Source organism: Dendrobium catenatum, unplaced genomic scaffold (assembly GCF_001605985.2).
Source record: "Dendrobium catenatum unplaced genomic scaffold, ASM160598v2 fragScaff_scaffold_338, whole genome shotgun sequence".
Lineage (NCBI taxonomy): Eukaryota > Viridiplantae > Streptophyta > Magnoliopsida > Asparagales > Orchidaceae > Dendrobium > Dendrobium catenatum.
The window spans coordinates 657965-678481 of record NW_021318800.1 but is presented as its reverse complement, the minus strand read 5'-3'; positions in this window follow the sequence as shown (position 1 = coordinate 678481).

Sequence of the window (20517 nt, the reverse complement as noted above, 5' to 3'; positions counted from 1 at the left end):
CTGGAATCTCTTTAGAACAAACTATAAAAAACTTTGAAGAAGCTCTTCAAAAAAAATAAAAAACTTTCTAAGGTTTAGATATTTATATGGCAGATCCAAAAGAAACCCTAGAAAGGCTACTTTTAAAATTTGATGACTTGGGTCATATTATCACCTCTCAGCATCTATATTCTCTCTCATTTTTGTGATTTGTGCTCTAGCGATTGTGGTTTTAACTATTTAATGCATCTCATTCCTGTTCATTGTAGATTCTAATCAAAGTGCCTTGTGTTTTATTTTAAAATTTATGTTACATAGGTTTTCTTCTTTTTTTTTTTTTTAATAGCGTCAGGCCCATCATCATCTATGCCTAATCCCTAGGGTAATCCTCCCTCTGCTTTGGCTGCTCCTAAGAATGGCTACTTTGATTTTAATGGGAACTCCATCCCATCAATCTTGATCATTTTGTGATGTAATTACTAGTGCTTCTTCTTTGGGTGATCAAAATTTCACATTTTTGAAAGCTTCGATAAAGGGTATTTTGACTCTTTTAATTTTTGATGATGATATTTTGAAACTTGCTGCTCCTTATCAATTTATGTTAGTTGGAGAATTTTTATTCACAGACCAAATTTGGATTTTATATGTTCCTTCTTTGGAAACTTAAAATTATCAGGTGTTTTTTTTTTTTTTTTTCGATTGGTTTCCTCGATGCTATGAAAATTACAATATAACTCTCTAATGATTTGGATTATAGTCATTTTTTGGCTAAGATAACTTATAATATCAATAACTGTCAAACACGATTATTAAAATGGATGCTTTATTTGACGTGAAGGAATAATCTCCTATAGTTCATATCTGGATTTCATTGCTGAATTTATGTTTACATTTTTTAATTCTCATGTTTTACATGCTTTGGGGTCGATCTTTGGTAGGCCTCTTTAGACGGATCAAGCCACAACCTTTAGATCGAGACATTAAGCGGCTCGAATTCTTGTTGAATTTGATATCACTAAGAAGCATCCAAAAGATATTTGGCTTGGTTCTGAAAAATCTAGTTATTTACAAAAGTTGAATTTGAAAAGGTTCCAAATTTTTGTATTCATTATAAAGTTCTCAGCCATTCCATAAATGATTATTTTAAGGCTCATCCTCAACTTATGAAGAATAATAAGATCGCTAAACCTGTGGTTGAACTGTTTATTGGGAAACCTTCTACTAATAAAGATCATAAAATTATTCATGAGAATGAGCAAAATATGAATATTTAGGATCCTAAGTGTGGTCATGACATAGAGAATGATCTTTTTGAATATCCTCATAAGGAGGAAGAGTATATGATTGCGGACAATAATGAATTTGATAATAATGAGGGTCCTACTTTACGTGAGGGCCTTCAATTAGGAGATTCATACTAGCATAAACTTTATTCACTTCCCTTGTTATGCCTCTTTTATTTATGCTTCTTGTTCTAAATCGAGTAGAAAGGTTTTATGGGAATAGCTCACTAATTTCTCTTCTACTATTCAAGCCCCTTGGTTAGTTGGTGGTGATTTGAATACTGTTACCAATGTTTTAGAAATGGTTGGGGGTAACTCCCATAACTTTCAAGCTATGAAAAACTTCAATGATACAATTTTGAATTCCAAATTACATGATATTGATTTTCTAGTAATGTTTTTACCAGGAATAAGAGTACTATGTGTCAAAGATTGGATCATCTTCTTTTTAATGATTTTTGGATCTCATCTTATCAGATGACTCAAATTGATTATTTAACCAGAATTTTATCTGATCATTCCCCTTTATTGTTAAGTATTTTTATGAACATTATAAATAATTATCACCCTTTTAGATTTCAAAATAAGTGTCTCCTTGATGATACTTTTCTAATATTTTATGAAGTAACTGGCATTGCCCCCTTTTCCATTTGATAATGTGTAGGGTATGACTGGATTATGGCTTAAAAATAAGAGACTTAAAAAAAATTATTCTGGTGGAATAAATTTATTTTTAAGAGTATCTTCACTTATTTGAACATTAATTTTTTTTCCTACTATTATTTCTTAGGATGACAACTTGTTTTTGACTAAGATTCCTACTAAAGAGGAAATCTGGTAGACCATGAAAGGTATGAATTCATATTTTGTGGCTACCCCTAATGGGTTCACCACCAAATTCTTTCAAAAATCATGCTTTATAATCAGAGAGGAATTGGTCAATGCGGTTGTGGATTTCTTTTGTGGGTAACCCTTACCCTAAAATTTTTGCCTTTATTTTTTTCTCCTTAATTCCTAAGTAGAATGCCATTTATTTTTAAAATGATTTCTGTCCCATCAGTTTATCATCTTTCTTCAGAAAGCACATTACTAAATTACCTAAAGGTAGGTTAGCTTTATTTTTACCTAAGATTATTTCTCTTGAACAAATGAGATTTGTCAAAGGTTGGTCTATATTTGATAATGTTCTACTTACCAAAGAATTAGTTCATGATTTACATTCTCATGTTGCTGGGCTAATATTATCTTCAAAGTTGAAATTACTGAATCTTATGACAATTTAAATTGGGATTTTTTTTACACTACGCTTAAGATTTTTGGTTTCTATATGCACTTCATTAAGTTAATTATGAATAATATTGAGAATTGCTTCTTTTCTGTGATGATCAATGGTAAGTCATATGGCTTTTTGAATTCTTCTCATGTGCTTAGATAGGGAGATCCTCTATCTCTGGCTCTCTTCATCATCGCTGTGGAATATTTATCTAGAGGGCTTAATGAGTTATTTAGATCTCATCCAATTCTGCAGTTTAGAACTTCAACTAGTTTTCCTATTACTCACCTGAGCTTTGCTGATGATTTCATTATTTTTACTAATAGCTCTTTGAAAATACTCTACATCCTATCTCATTTTCTTAATAAATTTTAGCTTGTTAATTATTTAATTTTTATCCCTTCTAAGAGTTAATTTATTCTTACTAAATCTATATCTCAATGGAGAATTATTAGTGTTGAAAATAAGTTTGGCTTTGCTCCCAAAAAATTACCTATGAAATATTTAGGTACTCCCCTTTATAAGGGTAAGAAATGTTCTCATTTATTTTATGACATTTTCTCTACTATTCATAAAAAACTTACCCCTTGGGCTTTTAATTTCCTTTCATTTGGTGGTAGATTAGTCCTTACTAAACATGTTTTATGTTATATTCTTATTCATCTTTTATGCACTTTAAATCCTAATTTAAATGTTTGTATTAGAATGAAGAGAATTTTCAATATTTGTTTTGTGAGCTAAGGATTATAAGTATGCTATTTTGTGGGGATCTTGGAATAAGCTTTTTGGGGTTATAGAAGAGGGTCATTTTGGTTTAAAGACCTTGACTAACATATCCAAAGCTTTTGCCCTCAAACTTTGATTTGCTTTTAGAACTAAAAAAGTTTATGGGCTAATTTTATAGTCTCTAAATATTGTGTTCGTAGGCACCCTCTCAATTGTTACTCAAAACAAGGTGGCTCTTTTAACTGGAAAAGGTTATGTTCCATTGAGTGGGAGGCTGAACAATTTATCCAATGGGGGATGGGGGCTGATAACATTTTCTTTTGGCAACACAATTGGTTGGGTAACTTTTTTATTGATGATTTATTAATCACTCATTCCACTTCTACTTGCAAAGTCAAGGATTTTATTATTAATGGGGTTTGGAATATTGATATGCTTGCTAATTATGTTCCTAATTTTTTTTGTCAATTATATCATCAAGATTCTCATACATTTGGATAATGAGGATTACATTTTATTTAATGTTTCTAATGATGGTAAGTTTTTTAGTAAGAAGATTTGGAATTCTATTAGGCTAGCTAACCACAAAGTTTCTCTTTATACGACCATTTGGCATGCCAACATTCCTTTCTCTTATTCTATTCTTATGTGGAGGATTTTGCATAACTATTTGCTTATGTATTCTATTTTATTAAAAAAAGGTTTTCATATTGTCTCAAGTGTCTATGTTGTTATTATGTTGAAAACACTAATCATATTTTTATGTAAGTCCCTATTGCTATTAAAGTTTGGTTATATTTTGACAGTATATTTAATATGCAATCTTCTAGTAATTATTCCTCTATCACTAATCTTTTTAATGACTGGTTCATTTCTACCAAAGGACATATTAGAAATATTTTACCTGTCATCATTTGTTTGTTTTTATGGAGGAGTAGAAATGAGTCTCAACATGAGGAAATAAAGATGAATGGTTTAATGTGAATGTCAATTCTGAAAGACTTCAATATTCAATTGTAGTGAAAGTTTTTGGGAAAGATATCCCAGTCCAAGTAATTACGGTTGAGTTGTGATGCTAGTGGTTGTAATTTGGTAAACTCCATCTGACAAGTCTCAACTTAGGCTGGGTATTATGCTCTTTTTTCTCTAATGAAGCTATGAAAAATGTTCTACTTGGTGGACCTTGGTTTCTGTATGGACATATAGTATGTATTGACAAATGGAATCCCAAATTTTCATCTACATCACTAAAAAGATTGTCATCTCCTATTTGGGTTAGGATGCCTAATTAATCTACCAATTTATTGTTAAGATGAGATTAATGTGTTTAGAATTGCTTCTTTGATTGGAACACCACTTTTGATTGGTGGTAATATGTTCCAATGGGGAAGAAGAGAGTTTGCTAGAGTATGTGTTCGAATGGAATTAGATAAATAATTCCCATTGATGTTTGGGTGGAAGGTTTGGATGGTCGGTTCTCTCAGAAGGAGGAGTATGAGAACATCTCCTCATTCTTTTTCAAATGTGGGAAGATTGGACATTTGATCAATGCTTGTAAATTGGAGGAGATTGAAGGTGGTGATAAAGGTGCAGTTAAGTCGATTATTCATGGAAATAACTCTTAAAAGTCTCATCCAATAGATCCAAATAATGATTCATCTATTAGCCCTTGGGTCCATGTTAATTATAGAAGAAGAAGGAAGTTTACTATTTTATCTCAGAAGAAGGTTAATTTCTCTAAATCAGTTCCTGTCTATCTTGATAAAGATCTGACAAAAGATTTAAAGATATCTGAATTAGATAAAGTTTATAGTGTGATTTCTAATGCTGAGGTAGCTAAATTTCCTTCAATCATTGTAGAAGGTCAATTTGGTTCTAAACAAATAGTTTTGGTCGATGGCATCGATCTGAAAAGAGATGGTAGTAATCATGGAACTTATGGTGAAAGAGGTATGGACTTATCTACTATTGCTAGTAAAGATCCATCCTCTTCTAACATAAAAATTTCTACTAAAGATAATATGTTAAAATTATTGGAATCTTATTGTGGGGATGAGGAGGATATGGATAAGATTGGGTTGGTTGATTCAGGAAAGGGATGAATTAGAAGATGGTGAATTGGTGAAGGCTGTGTATGGTAATGTCAATCCTACTATTGCTTTGGAGGGAGAAAGCTCAGGTGCAGTGAAATGTAAACTTTAAAAGGAGATAAAATCTCTTGGAAAAGTTAATTCTTTTGTCTCGTAGTAGAAAATATGAATTGATGAAGAAAGTTTTAGTGGGAGCGATCCCACTTTTAATCTTAAATGACTTCCATTGCTTTTTGGAACTGTAAGGGGTCTAGGAAAAGTGAAGCCTTTTGGTATTTGAAGGAGTTTATAAAAGATTTTAATGCATTTTTTTGGGCTTATTGAAACAAAAATTACATTTATTAATAAGTTTGAGTTCAATAGATTCATTGGTGGTAGCTAGGATTTCTTTCTTTTTATTGCGGATGGTTTATCAGGTGTTATCATGGTGTGCTGGAGGACAGACATTGCCTCTTTTTCAGTTATAAAAGCTTCGGCTATTGTTGTTGTTGGATAACTTAATATTGTTAATAAAGGGGTGTGGCTGATAGCTATGATTTATGGTAGTAGTGTCCTCTCTTAAGGGCCTTTAGATAAGCTCTCATTCATGAGGAATGTCAATTTTCATGAGGTAGGGGTGATTGGTCCTAAATTAACTTGGTGTAACAACAAAAGTGGTAATGCTCATATTTAGGAGAGGATGGAATGGTGCATTCTCAATTTTTCTACATTATATTCTATCCAGTTGGTGGAGATCAGACATCTTGCTAGAGTGGCTTCATACCATTGTCCCATTTTGTTGAATATCATCTCTGCTAGATTTTGGAAGTGGAGGACTATGGAGTTTGAAGATATACGGGCATCTTATCCAACTTCTTATTTTATTATTTTTCATGCTTAGAAGAAGAACGTTCAGGGAGATGTTGTTGGTATCCTTAGTAAAAAAGTTCAAAGGATCTTTGAAAGCTCTATTCTTTTGGAGTAAAGATAAGCATAAAGACCTTTATTTATTTATTTTTTATTTTATTTTATTTATTTATTTTTAAGCATAAAGACCTTTATGTTTTAAAAGATCATCTTAAAAGAAAAATTCTAGAATTACAAATTAAGGAGACAGAGTGTAGAGGCTTCTCGGATAATAAGCTTGTCTCATTGAAATCTAAGGTTAATGAGTTTAATTATATTCTTGGTCGGCTTAATTCATGGTGGAAGCAAAGGGAAAAAGTTCAGTGGATGGAAAATGGTGATACTAACTCAAAGTTCTTTCATTATTATTCAATGACTAGAATAAATGAAAAGTAGATTAATCAAGTAAAGGATAATATTGGGTTGTTGATAGAGGATCAAGATCATATGAAACCAGTTTTTAATGAATTCTTCAAAGATAAATGGAAGGAAAGGAGGTGTGTTCTTAGTAACTGGCCTTCTCCCTTGACGGTGCTTGAAGATTGTGATAGAATGCTTTTAGAAAATGAGTTTTCTAAATAAGAGATAGAGTTAGTGGTTAAGCAGTTGGAGGTTAATAAATCACTCGGTAATGATAGGGTTACTTACTCTTTCATTAAAGCATATTGGTCCATAATTAAAGAAGACATTTGGCTAGCTGTTAACTGTTTCTTTACATCTAGAATTATCTGTTATGAGTGGAAGGAAACTTTAGTTGTGCTGGTCCTAAAGGTGAAAAATCCTTTGACACCATCCAACTACCGACCTATTAGCCTATGTTTGATTGGTTAAAAAATAGTTGTAAGAATGTTACTTATTAGGTTGAGTCATTGTATACCAAAAATTATTTTTGAAGATCAACCAACTTTTTTGAAAGGCCATTCTATGTCAGATCATATCTTACTTGCTCAAGAGTTATTTAATATGTTTAGATACTCAAAATTGAAGAAGGGGTTGATGACAATCAAAATATATATGGAATAGGCTTATGATAGCATGAGTTGGTCGACTCTTAAGCAAGTGTTGAAACATCGTGGTTTTACTAATCTTCTAATAGAATGTGTAGAGGAACCAAAGTTCTCTATTAGGGTGAATGGTGACAAATCTGACTGGATTGAGGCAAGAACTGGGTTTAAGCAAGGTTGTCCCTTATCTCCATATTTTTTCATTATGTGATCACAATTGTTATCAGATGCATTTGCTCGAAGAGGGAGAAGTATTGGTATCAAAGAGACTCCAAATGCACATAGAATTTCTCATATATTATTTGCAAATGATATTATTATATTTTTTAAGGCTAACCTCAGGAATGCGAGGTAAGTGAAGAATATTCTCTATAAGTAATGTAAGTGGTTTGGACAAAAAAATTAATTTTCAGAAGTCTTCTATCCTTTTTGAGAAGTTTGTTAAAAGAGGAATATTGAAGTGTCTTTCAAGAGAGATGGGGTTTAAGGTTGTTGGTGAAATGGACTATCTGGGAGTTAAAATTACTTTAAGAAGATTAGTCTTTTCAAATTTCAAATGTCTTTTGGAAAAAGCTTCTAATAGATTAAATGTTTGGTTGAAACAGGTTTATTTCTTTTGCTAGAAAGTTCCTTCTTGCCAATTCTGCTATTCTTTCTATTCCTATATTTTTATCAACTCATTCATTAGTTCCTTTTGGGGTCTTGAGTGAGTTTGATAAAATGTGTAGGAATTTTTTATGGCACAAAATTGACGACAATAAAGGGCTCCATTATGTTGCTTGGGAAGTGCTGTGCAAATCCAAGAGGAGAGTTGGTCGTGGATTAAATCATGCGGTAGGGAAAGTTGGCACTTTGAGGGTTAAATTGGCATGGAACTTCATCTCAAAACCTTACTCCCTACTCAACATGACTTTGGAGTCTTAATATGGTTAGGATGTCTAAAATTCTAGTTCTAAGAGGAATGCTTCATCTACTTGGAAGATTATTTTGGATGGAGAAAAATTACTTTATCTAATTATTAGATGGAGGATTTCTACAGGTACTAAGATTAATATCACTATAGATACATGGATTTTGGATAAATTATTGAGAGGTGGCCTACATTTGTCACCAATATGAATGTGGAGAATGAATGTCTTGTGGGTTTTATCAGGGAGGGGAAATGGAATGAATCCCAGCTGAAACAGGTTTTTGGACAGAATTTGGTAGATATAGTTTTATCCATTCCAATTTATTCATATGATCAGAAAGATTATTTGGAGCTATCATTCAAGTATTCAGGGAAGTCTATATCTACCCTAGCTTTCGATAAATTTATTGAAGATGGTGGCGAGGAGGATCATTGGAGCTGGATCAATAAACTTAAGTTGAGACCTCATGTTAAGTTATTTTAGTAGCTTTTGTATAGGAATGCCATCCCTTCATATAACCTTATGGTGAATAGAAGACTTATGGAGTTTAATGGCTATTTGAGAGGTTATTTAGACATTGAAGATTTGAATAATATAGAAGCCAAGTGTTTGAAGATCTCTCAAGTGTTTTTATCTCTTGGTTAATGGGGATTCCCTCTTTCGATTGTTTGTTCGCTTGAAGAGTGTATCAAGTTATTGAAACAACTTGCTAATTCACATCCCTTTTTCATTTAAATATATTTCCTACGAATTATTATTATTTTGTTATTTATGTTTTAATTTGAATATTTATTAGCAGAAATAAATAAGATATACACAATCCTTTTTCATTGCTTTCTTATCCTCAAGTGGGACAAAATAAATGTCATACAGTGTTAAAGGTTTAAGAGATTTAGATCCTTTATTTGCAGAAATAATAATTGTATCAAATGCAATTTTTCCTTGTTCTTCTCTTTCTCTTTAAAATTATATAAGTTTGACTGAATCACACTCCATTAGGCTGCTCAATCAGAGCAAAAGGCTAACAAATTATATATTTAATATATCATTGATTTTGATTAGCTAAATATTCCTTGGGGATCACAACGAACCTATCTTTAATATTTTTTGTCAAGCCACTCATTGAAAGTTATGCAATCTTCTAATTGTTGACTAGTCATATGGAGATATGGATAATACTTTGGTTATCCTAATTTTCCTACATCTTTTGATTTCGTAATATTAGGGAGTTTAAATTCTAGCTTCTTCATAAGACTTTTAAAGATCTTCTTAATTTCTTATCTTTTAAATGAAAAATTTTTATTTTTGGGTGCATCAAATCTCTGCCTCAATTTTTCCAAATTAAGATAGGGGTCTGAATTGTTATCACTCTATGGTTTATTATAATACTTATACTGAGGAGTTTGACTTAGATTTTTTGCCTTAACTTATATTAGATGTTTCCCATTATCAACTGTAGACATTGATCCTGATTTTTTCTCTTTAGAACCTTCTAAGGTTTTAATTTATTCATATCTAAAATTGATTGATCATTTAGGATTGACAATGAGAAGATTCCTCTTGAAGAGTAGAGGCCTTACTTAACAGCTTCTTGAAGGTTTTGATTATAAACCCTTATGCAAAAAGGCAACTAGACCATGAATATTTTTCTAATGTGATCTCTATAATATGCTATGCTTTTAACTATAGCTTACATCACATGCTAATACTCCTCAATCTCATAATATAATTTATTAGGCTTTCACCTAACTTTTACTTTTCTACTATTAGATCGCCAACATGATATAATGCTTTACTCTAATCAATAATTTTATAATTCATTGAAGGTATGGACTAACCCATTGGGCAATTTAGTGTACCAGTCAAACATATTGCTGGATAGGCTATTAATAATTACTTGAATAATAGTGCATCATTCCCTCTAATGTTACAATAACTAGCTTTGAAAATGCACAAGGTGTTTAGGATTAACCATACCATCAAGTTTTTGAATGAAGGTTATACGAATCCTTTTGGATAGCGGATCAAGTCATATTTCTCCATGGATGATCTACCCTTTAGAATGGATGAAGTACTTTGAGATTTAGCTAACGCTTCCTTGACTTGTTACCATTTGCTTGATCTCTATGGACTAGATTGATTATACTTCTAGTTTTACAAGCTTATTCTTTACTTATTCTTTAATTGTTTCTTTAATTTTGGCATTAACTTGTATTGATTCATTAGGTGGTGATTCAATCTAGACATTTGACATAAGAGAAACTCTACCTTTCATGTAAACCATCATATCCATCATCTCCTCCATTCTTAAAATTTGTTCATCATTTGATTTAACTACTCAAGGAGATATTGAGTTGAGTATGCAATATCTTCTTCATCAATGTCAACATCACCAGATTTCATTTTATTTTTACCCTTTTTCTTTTCTCTTTGTAATGATGAATGAGTATCAACAATGTTGTTTCTATCAAAGATCTCTTTGTATAACAAATCCATCTCCACATTCTTTACAACTTCCTGCTAAATTATTTTCCTTATACTTTACTTTAGATGATCCATCATTTCTTTGATAGATCCTTCTGCAATATTATGCAAGTCAACTAGAGTATACTCTCTAACATATGGCAATTCAACTATGAATTTTCCTTTCTTCATTCTTTCCTCCACTACACCATGTTTATGAGTGAATAGTGTAGTTAGAGTAGCAATCATTTTAGGTTGCCAAACCCTCTCCCTATTAGATAATAAGGATATTTGGTTTGTTGATTTCAACCTCCTATCAAAATAGAAAAATGATTCACTATCTTGCAAATGATGTTGATTGACTCTTGATGAACATTGATTTGAAGAGTGACCAAAGTTTTTAACTAAAAATTTTTAGATTAATTTAAGGATGGAGGTGATATAGAATTATACCCTCGATAAGCTAATGCTTCATATCATAGAGATTTAATAAGAGTTTGCCAACTCTGATAGTTAGATAGTGTTGTATGATTATTAGGAATTCAAAACTTCTTTAGTTATCAATGATGATTTGTAGGAACAATTAGTTGACTTATAACTAATTCTTAGAACTATACCCTTCTTTTAGTAGGAGAAATACTTCTCTTTCTCTGACTGAATATGTCTATGTTATAGTAGAAATAACATCTATAGAACTTTTTAGAAACTCGTTCATTGACTGTCCATAACGAGTAGCACAGTCATAAATTAATCCATCCAAAAAGATTTGAATTTTATTTTCCTTTTGGATAAGGAAGGTAAAATATAATTTCTATAGAAAGGAGTAAGAGGAGAGTTTGCCATCCTAAATGGATTATCTTCTCCACCAATTACAGATAGTAGATGAAAATGATTTCTACCCAGGAATGTAGTGTTTATATCTAATTCAAGAGTTTTAAAATGTATATTAATTTTTGCTTCAGTATTAGTGGTGATCCACCCTCGATTTTAACTTGAAATGAAGCTTATTTAGGAAGGATTTTTGCAGTCTTAACCACTTCATTTTGTGCTGAAGTAAAAGTGAAATGAAGGATATCAAAATTAAATCAAATTTAATATATGTTCCCTCAACAGATGAGGTGTAACTAATATTAAAGTTGAAGATGAGCTTATCTGACATTTTTTTAAATTGAACTAGAAATCTATATAAGTTAGAAAAAATATCGAGTCCAAGTTAGATATTTAATTGAAAGAATACACTAAAATGAATATATCTACTACCCAAAGAAAAATCTAAATGATTGATGAAAAAATGTGACATGGTTTTGACAATGAACCTAGTCTAGATAACATCATCAAGCCACATGAAGAAATACAAATGTGATGGACTATACAAGACTAGGAAATTAATAACTTTGGAGTTTAGATTTAAGTCAACAATTGACTAATGTTAAAAATTAAATTTGAAGAATGAATGAACGTTTGAATTTAGAATGATTGACTACAATTTAAATTTATTAGGATCTAAAGTTGATAATTGAAGCGTCGATCATTCTCATCTAAGGATGAAATGAATGAAATGATTAACACAATGTATATATATATATATATATATATATATACTGAGAGAGAGAGAGAAAGTTAGAGAGAGAGATTCCTAGTTTTTGAATTATCATTTTCAAAAATTTCCTTCTTCAAACTGTTGGCAAACTTTCCGTAGGGGATGAAGGGTCGTCTGTCAGCCAACTATGTCGGCCGAATTACTATGACAACTTCGTCTTCTACCTCCCCCATCATTACTGATTCATCTGTTTCTTCACTAGATGTTGGATCAATAAGGTTCGGTTACTTCAATGGCCCCTTGGTAATCACAGAACCAAAAGAGTTCAACTTCTCTTCCCGACCATTGATTTTGGGAAAGGAAAAGGAGAAACAATGTGTTGATGAAGTTCAGATTTTTTCTCCTCTTAAGGGCAATTTGTCTAAATCCAAGGATTTTGGATCTTCTTCCTTAAACATGAAACTATTTATCAATAGGTTTGGTAATAAATCCAAAGTTGATTCAGAATTGGAGGGAGCTCGTTCAGTTAAAGTTAAGGATTTCAATCCTTCTGTTGTTTGTGCTTTTACTCCAACAAGAAATATTGTTGCTGAAAATCTAGAAAATAAAGGTAATGTTGGTCTTAAAGTAGGAGATGAAACTGATTAATCCATGGATTAAAATGCCTTATATTAATGTCATTTTGTCTAATGACAAACACTTTTTATCAGATGGAATGGTCGTTAGATTGTTTGAACCTAATGTGAACATTAATTCTAATAAGCTTCAATGCTCAGTGGTGGTGAAAGTATTTGGCAAGTTTGTTTTAATCCAGATGGTAGACGACGAATTGTGATGTCAATGGTCCAAATTTGGTAAATTCCATTTGACGATGCTTGGCTCTGGATGGGTACTTTGTTTGTTTTATTCTAATGAAGCTATGGAGAATGTCTTATCTGGTGGGCCCTAGTTCGTGAATGGACACATTATTGGTATTGACAAATGGAGCTCAAAATTCTCACTGAATTTCTTAAAAGGCTTTTCATCTCCGGTTTGGGTAAGAATGTCCAACCTTCCCCTTTATTGTTGGGATAAAATTAACATGGTAAGGATTTCTTCTTTGATTGGAATCCCTCTACTCATTGATGGTGATATGTTTCAATAGGGGAGAAGGGAATTTGCTAGAGTATGCATCGGAGTAGAGCTTGATAAACAACTACCCTTGGGAATTTGGGTAGAAGGATGGAATAGACGTTTCTTTCAAAAGGTGGAGTATGAGAAGATCTCAACATTCTGTTTCAAGTGCGAGAAGGTTGGTCATTTAAATAGTGCTTGCAGTTTGAATGTTGAAACTGGAGAAAAAATTGTTAATGTGAAGCAAAATAATTATGCATTTGAACTTGTTAAAGATCACTTAAAACCTATCACTAATGAGACATCTTATGGGACTTGAATGTTGGTAAATCATGGAAGAAGAAGTAAAAAGAATTTGTGGAACACAAAAATAATGAACTTGCCAAAAACTAAAACTATTTTCAAAATTTGGGTAATTGATGTGTCGAATCCAGTTCATGATGAAATTCCGGAAGAAGCTGTTAAAAATCCTATTGCAAAGAAATATGATTTGGCTATCGCAAAAATAATTGAAAAATGCTAAGAAGGTCAGGTTGTAAAGGAGAGTAACAATATTTCAGAATTATTAGCTATTAATTCTGTAGATAAAGAGATGAATGATTGTTCTAGTAAGGAAAATAATCTGTGTTCCCCTTGCAATGTTGCTCAGAATGGTTGTAACAGCTTTAATATCCTAGTCTCTATGGAGGGAAAAGAGAATTCTATGGATGAAAAAGCTATCTTTGTTATATTAGAAGTGGAAGAAGGTGAATTGGTTGAAGTTGAGATGGTTGAGGAAGAGGTTTCGGTTAGAGATTACAATGTTGGTGAAGATGTGGCTGAACACATTGTTGTTATAGATGCTTATTTGGAAATCAAAACAAAAGATCAAGGAGGAACGGGTATGGAAACTTTTGAAGGTAATAAACCAAAACTTCTTAAAGAGCTTAGGTCCCTTGGACCTTTAAATTCATCTACATGGCTGAAGAAGGTATCGAACAAAAAGAGGAGCGGGGGTCCTTCCCTCTTATTGGCTTAATGAGTTCCTTAGCTTTTTGGAACTGTAGAGGGGCTAAAAAAAGAGAGTCCTCCTTGTATTTAAAGGATGTTGTTAGAGAATGGGATATTATGTTTGTAAGAATAGTTGAAACAAAAATATCCTCTATTAGTAAAAGTGAGTTCAATAAATTCATGGGAGTTGATTGGGATTTTTTTATGTTTCCTTCTGTTGCTATGTCAGGAGGTATCTTGGTGATTTGGAGGACTGATTTGTCTTCTTTTACTTTATTGGAAGCCTCATATCAGTGTGTTATAGGGGATCTAAAAATTGCTAACAAAGGTAGATGGATTGTATCTACTGTTTATGGTAGTAAAGATTTATATAAGAGGAGGAAGTTATGGGAGTCTATGGAGAGGCATTTTACTTTGGATTTGCCTCTAGTAGTCCAGGGGGACTTTAACTGCATCTTGTCCCAAGAAGATAAAAGAGGTGGGAAGAAATTTACCTTTTCTCAAGGTCCAATAGAAATGAGGAACTTTATGAACAATAATGATTTGTATAATGTAGGTATTATTGGTCCAAAATTCACTTGGTACAATAATAAGAAAGGTAATGCACGAATTTTGGAAAAACTTGACAGATGTTTGCTTAACTCCAAGGCATTGTAAGTGATTTATCAAGCTTTGGTTAGGCATTTGGCAAGGGTCTCTTCCGACCATTGCCCAATTATTTTGAAGATCTTCATTCAAGATTTTTGTCATTGCAAAGTATTGAGATTTGAGGATGTTTGGTTATCTTATCCGGCATCAGCAGTAGTTGTAAACAAATCTTGGAACAAATTTGATAGTGGAAATGCAATGGAAGCCCTCAACAAAAAAAAAATTATAGATCTCTTAGAGCTTTGTATTTTTGAAGTAAAACGAAACACAAGGATCTATTGGAACTCATGGATAATCCAAAGAAGGAAATTGAAGAATTACAACTTCAAGAATCAATTGGTAGCAATTTACCAGAAGAGAAACTTTTCTTTTTTGAGATCCAAAATCAATGACTTGAACATCACCCTTGCCGATTTGAACTCATGGTGGAGGCAAAAAGCCAAAGTAAAATGGCTTAGAGAAGGAGATACCAATTAAATTTTTTTTCAATCTTTTGAAAATGGAAGGGGGAATGGCAATGTTATTAATCAAATAAAGAATGAGGAAGGACATCTAGTGGAGGATCTATCATCCATTAGAGAGATTTTTTCCAATTACTTTGGAAAAAAATGGAGATATAGAGAATGCTGCTGGGAGGGCTAGCCTTCTTCACCAAAAATCTTAAGCCAAGAGGATTGTGATCTCCTTGATCATGAATTTTCCTTTGAGGAGGTAGAAATAGTGGTTAGAAGCCTTGGTCATAATATTTCCCCTGGAATAGATGGGATCTCTTATTCATTCATCAAAGCCTATTGGAGGATGATCGGTAAATATGTTTTGCAAGCAATTTTTGTTTTCTTATCTATGGGTAAGATGTGCTCTAAATTGAAGGAAACTTTGGTAGTCATCATTATAAAAGTGAGTAACCCTCATCTTCCATATAATTTTAGGCCTATTAGCCTTTGCTTGTCAATATATAAGATTTTTGCAAGAGTATTACTAAACAGATTGATGAAAGTAATTAATTGCTTGGTTTTGGATGTTCAATCAGCTTTTGTCAAAGGAAGATCTTTATCGGATCACATCCTTATTGCACAAGAAAACTACTACAATTTTAGATTCTCCAAATCTAAAAGAGGTTTGGTTGCTATTAAAGTTGATATGGAGCAGACTTATGATAGTATGACATGGGAGACTCTTAAGCAAGTTCTAAAGTATTTTGGCTTTCCTATGAAGTTTTATGAACTATTGATGGAGTGTGTTGTGTATCCTTCTTATTCAATTCAAGTTAACAGGACTGGTTCAGATTGGATTAAGGGAAAGAGTGGATTTAGATAGGAATGTCCGCTGTCATCTTACCTCTTCATCTTATGTTCTCAGCTTTTAACTAACGCCTTTATGTTGAAGGGAAGCAAGTTAAGAATTAAAAATGTACCATTGTTGCCCAAAATTACTCATCTTATGTTTTCCAATGACATTCTATGAAGCTAAGATTGTCCATCTTAGTAAAATTAAGAAAATTTGAACTGAATATTGCTGTTGGATGGGCCAGCTCATTAATACACAAAAATTAGCAATTCTTTTTGGTAACTCAGTGAAACAAAGCATGAGAAGATGTGTTTCATATTTGATGGTTTTAAAGGAAGTGAAAGATATGCATTATTTGGGTATTGAATTGTCATTGAGATGACTAAAATCTTCAGATTTCCTAAATATTTTGCAGAAAGTGTTGGCTAAATTGGATGTGTAGGGTAAGAAGTATATCTCTTTACCAGGAAAATTAGTTTGGGTGAAATATGTTATTCTTTATATACCTTTATTCTACTCTTCCCACTTTTGGATTCCTTTAAGCATTTTAAAGGAATTTGATAAAATGTGAAGAGATTTTTTATGGTAAAAGAGAAATGGTAATCATGGGATTCATTATGTGGCTTGGGAAGACCATTGCGAACCATTATGTGATGGAGGTTGGGGTATCCACTCTTTGGTTGATACAGTGGAACCATTGAGAGAAAAATTCACTTAGAATTTCTTAAATAATCCTGATTCTTTAATTAATAAATTGCTGGTAGCTAAATATGGTAGAGATGTCATGGGATTTGATGTTAAAAGTCACACTTTATCAACCTGGAAAATTCTTATCAGTGGAGCTAAAGCTCTCAAAGCTATAGTGAGATACAAAATTGCTGTAGGAAATTCTATAAACATTTTAAAAGATATATGGATATTTGATAGAAAAATGGATAATTGGCCAATGTTCATTTCTACGGTGGAAGGTGACTTTCCTTCTTTGGATAATTTTATTTTGAATGGTTGTTGGAATGGAGGAACTACCTAAATATATTTTTAAATTGTAGGTTAATATCATTTTAAAATCAAAATTTATCCATATCAAGCAAATGATGAAGTGGAATTAGTCAGTTCATTCTCTGACAGAATAATAGTTCGGTTAGCTATGCATCATGCAGAAAATAATTTGGACCATTTGAGTTGGATAAAGATACTAAAGCTAAATCCACGGGTTGAATCTTTTTGGTGGTGTTTGTTGAGGAATGCTATACCAACAATGGATTTTTTAATATATAGAAGGTTATTAAATGTTAATCTATGTCCTATGGGGTGTTCTTCAGCGGAGAATACAGAACATATTTCAGTTAAATGTTCAAAATTGGTTTAAGCCATAGCATTGGTGAATAGATGGAGCTTCTCCATCCCTACATTCTCCTCCCTTACGGAATGTAGGATGAACTTAAAAAGCATACCAAAGGTTAATCCATTCACTTCTAATTTATATTGCTCCTTGGTGTTCTTCTTGTTGATACTCGTTCACTATGAATTAGGTTGTTAAACCTACGCTTATGTCCCACGGCTAACCAAGCGGGGGGGGGGGGGGGGGGGATAACGTGACTCTCCTTTTGCACCCACAGCAAGGTGGAGAAGCCTTTACAAACACTCTTTCCACCACTACCCAGTGCGGCAGAGAACCATCATCCTTTTACACTATCCCCAGTGTTGGCAGAGAACCATCATCCTTTTACACTATCCCCAGTGTTGGCAGAGAACCATCATCCTTTTACACTATCCCCAGTGGCGGCAGAGAACCATCATCCTTTTACACTATCCCCAGTGTTGGCAGAGAACCATCATCCTTTTACACTATCCCCAGTGTTGGCAGAGATCCGTCGCCCTTTTACACTCTCCCGGTGTGGATAGAGAACCCTTCATCCTTTCATACTCTCCTAGTGTGGGCAGAGAACCCTTCGTCCTTTCACACTCTCCTAGTGTGGGCAGAGAACCCTAGGCTGTTCACACTCTTCAAGTGTTGGCAGAGAACCGGATCTCCTTGACAGATCTTCTTCACAAGAATTCTAGAAGGAAGAGAGGCAAGAGTGAAGTAATCACAAAATAAGAGTAAAGACTCTTACCTTTGAGTACCAAGTCAAACCTTTACGCTCCAATTGTAAGAAATCTCCATCAAACACTCTCTCACACTCTCTCCTTGACTCTTCTTTCAATAGGTACGAAGATCAGTAGGAAAAAAGATCAAGTAGCAGTTTAGTTTGGACTATTTATAGGAAAGACAGAAAAAACTGTTCAAAAGATGCAAATTTTCAAGTCAATAAGCATTGGATTGTCCTGTATGTTTGTGGATCGTTCTGGACAATTTTACTTTAATGCGCTGGAAACGAACCTAATATATATGGGTATGAAATGACTTCATACACACACATCATCCCATACAACATAGGTTCGTCCGGTATGAACGGTTATTCCATAGATCGGTTCTAAAAAATTGCAGAACGTCGCTAAAATTTCAGAGTCGGTTCACTTCGTCCTGGGATGAATATGGGTTCGTACGGACAAAATTTTTCCATAGAGCATATCATCCTGGGATGAATACACTTCGTCCTGGATGAAAATACTCCAGAGAGCAACTCATTCTGGAACGAATACACTTCATTCTTGAACGAAAATTTTCCAGAGAAGATTTCCTCCTGGGACGAATACACTTCATCCTTGACCATAAATACTTAAAAAATTTTTTTTCAACTCCTGTTCGTTCCATTGCTCTTACGAGGAGATAACTGACCTGATCGTCCCGTATGAACTAAGTTCGTCCTGTACGATCAGTATAAATTTCTCAAGATCTCCTAAAGTTTGTGTGTGTATTCACTCAATTACAATCACTCCCTCTCAAACTTAATTCAAAGAAAAATACAAGTTTTAAATACACAAAGTATCTCATGCTGAATTTGATTTGAAGTCTTTGTTGTCTAGAGTTTTGATTTTCCTTAAATCTTAGTACATACAAGAGCAAAAATAACTCATCCAAAAATTGCTAGGAGATAATTATACATAAAATAATAATATTTGAAATCATCAAAACTATATAAGTTGCAAGAATGTAAAACACGCAAATAGCAACTCTCTTAAAAATCTCCCTCTTTTTTATGATGGAAAAACAATTATTATTTATATACTTTTCAAATTAAAAAAATCACCTAAACTCACCCTGAATTAATGAACACGTATAAATAAGGAGACGTTTTTAGAAATATACAACAAATAAAAATAGAACAAAATACAACATACACAAAACACAAAACAGAAAATAAAAACAGACAAACACACACATGCAATACGAATAAAAAAAAACTAAAACCACGATACAAACAATTTCTCCCCCTTTTTGACAACAGCAAAAAGTAAAGAAGAGACTTGAAATGTAAGCAGACATATGAAAATCATTTGATAATTCAATCTTGAAAGTGATTGAAATAAGTTATGCAAATAAATTTAAAACATTAGGTAAATCATATTAATTCATATAATTTAAGAAGAGATATAACATTGATAATAGAAAGAACATATCAAAAATATGAGTCAATTTAGACTTTAAGATAGAGAGAATCATTGAAAAAAGGATAAATAGAAAATTTATATATTTTAAATTTCAATACAGAATATAAATGTACAGTAGATTAATTTGAATTAAAGATTAAAAGATAATGAAAAGAAATAATTAGCATATGTGGCGCTTTGCACATCTTTTTCAAATTATTGGCACATTTTTATGCATCTTTTTCTTATGAGCTTATTTTATGCCTCTTTTTCTACTTGTGTAACATTGCTCATTCCTTTTTATTTTTATATATTTGTACATTTTTTGAAGAGTAATTTTGATCTTTCCAAAATTAATAATAAAAAGTTTCAAATTTTTTTAAGTGCATAAATATTTATTGATAAGTGAAATATAAAATAAGAAAAAATCATAGTTGCAATAATAATATTAGAATTAATGTAGTCTAAATAAGAGACATGAAATTGATAATCTTAATTATATCAAGTTATAAGCAGAACTTAAATTTAGAAAAAAAAATTAGATTTTATAATGAATTTAATTTTGACTTGCATTTTAAAGTATAACACTATTAAGATAAAAAATCTAATGATTGTCATAAAGGCTAACACACATTTCAATACCATTAAAGTCAAAACACGAGAACATATATTGATATCACTATGAAGATATTAGAATCTAAGCTCAGGATATCAATACAAAAACAAAACATCTAAAGAAAAAGAAAATACAACAATGCACACAATTAAAACTAAAAGACAAAAAAAAAACT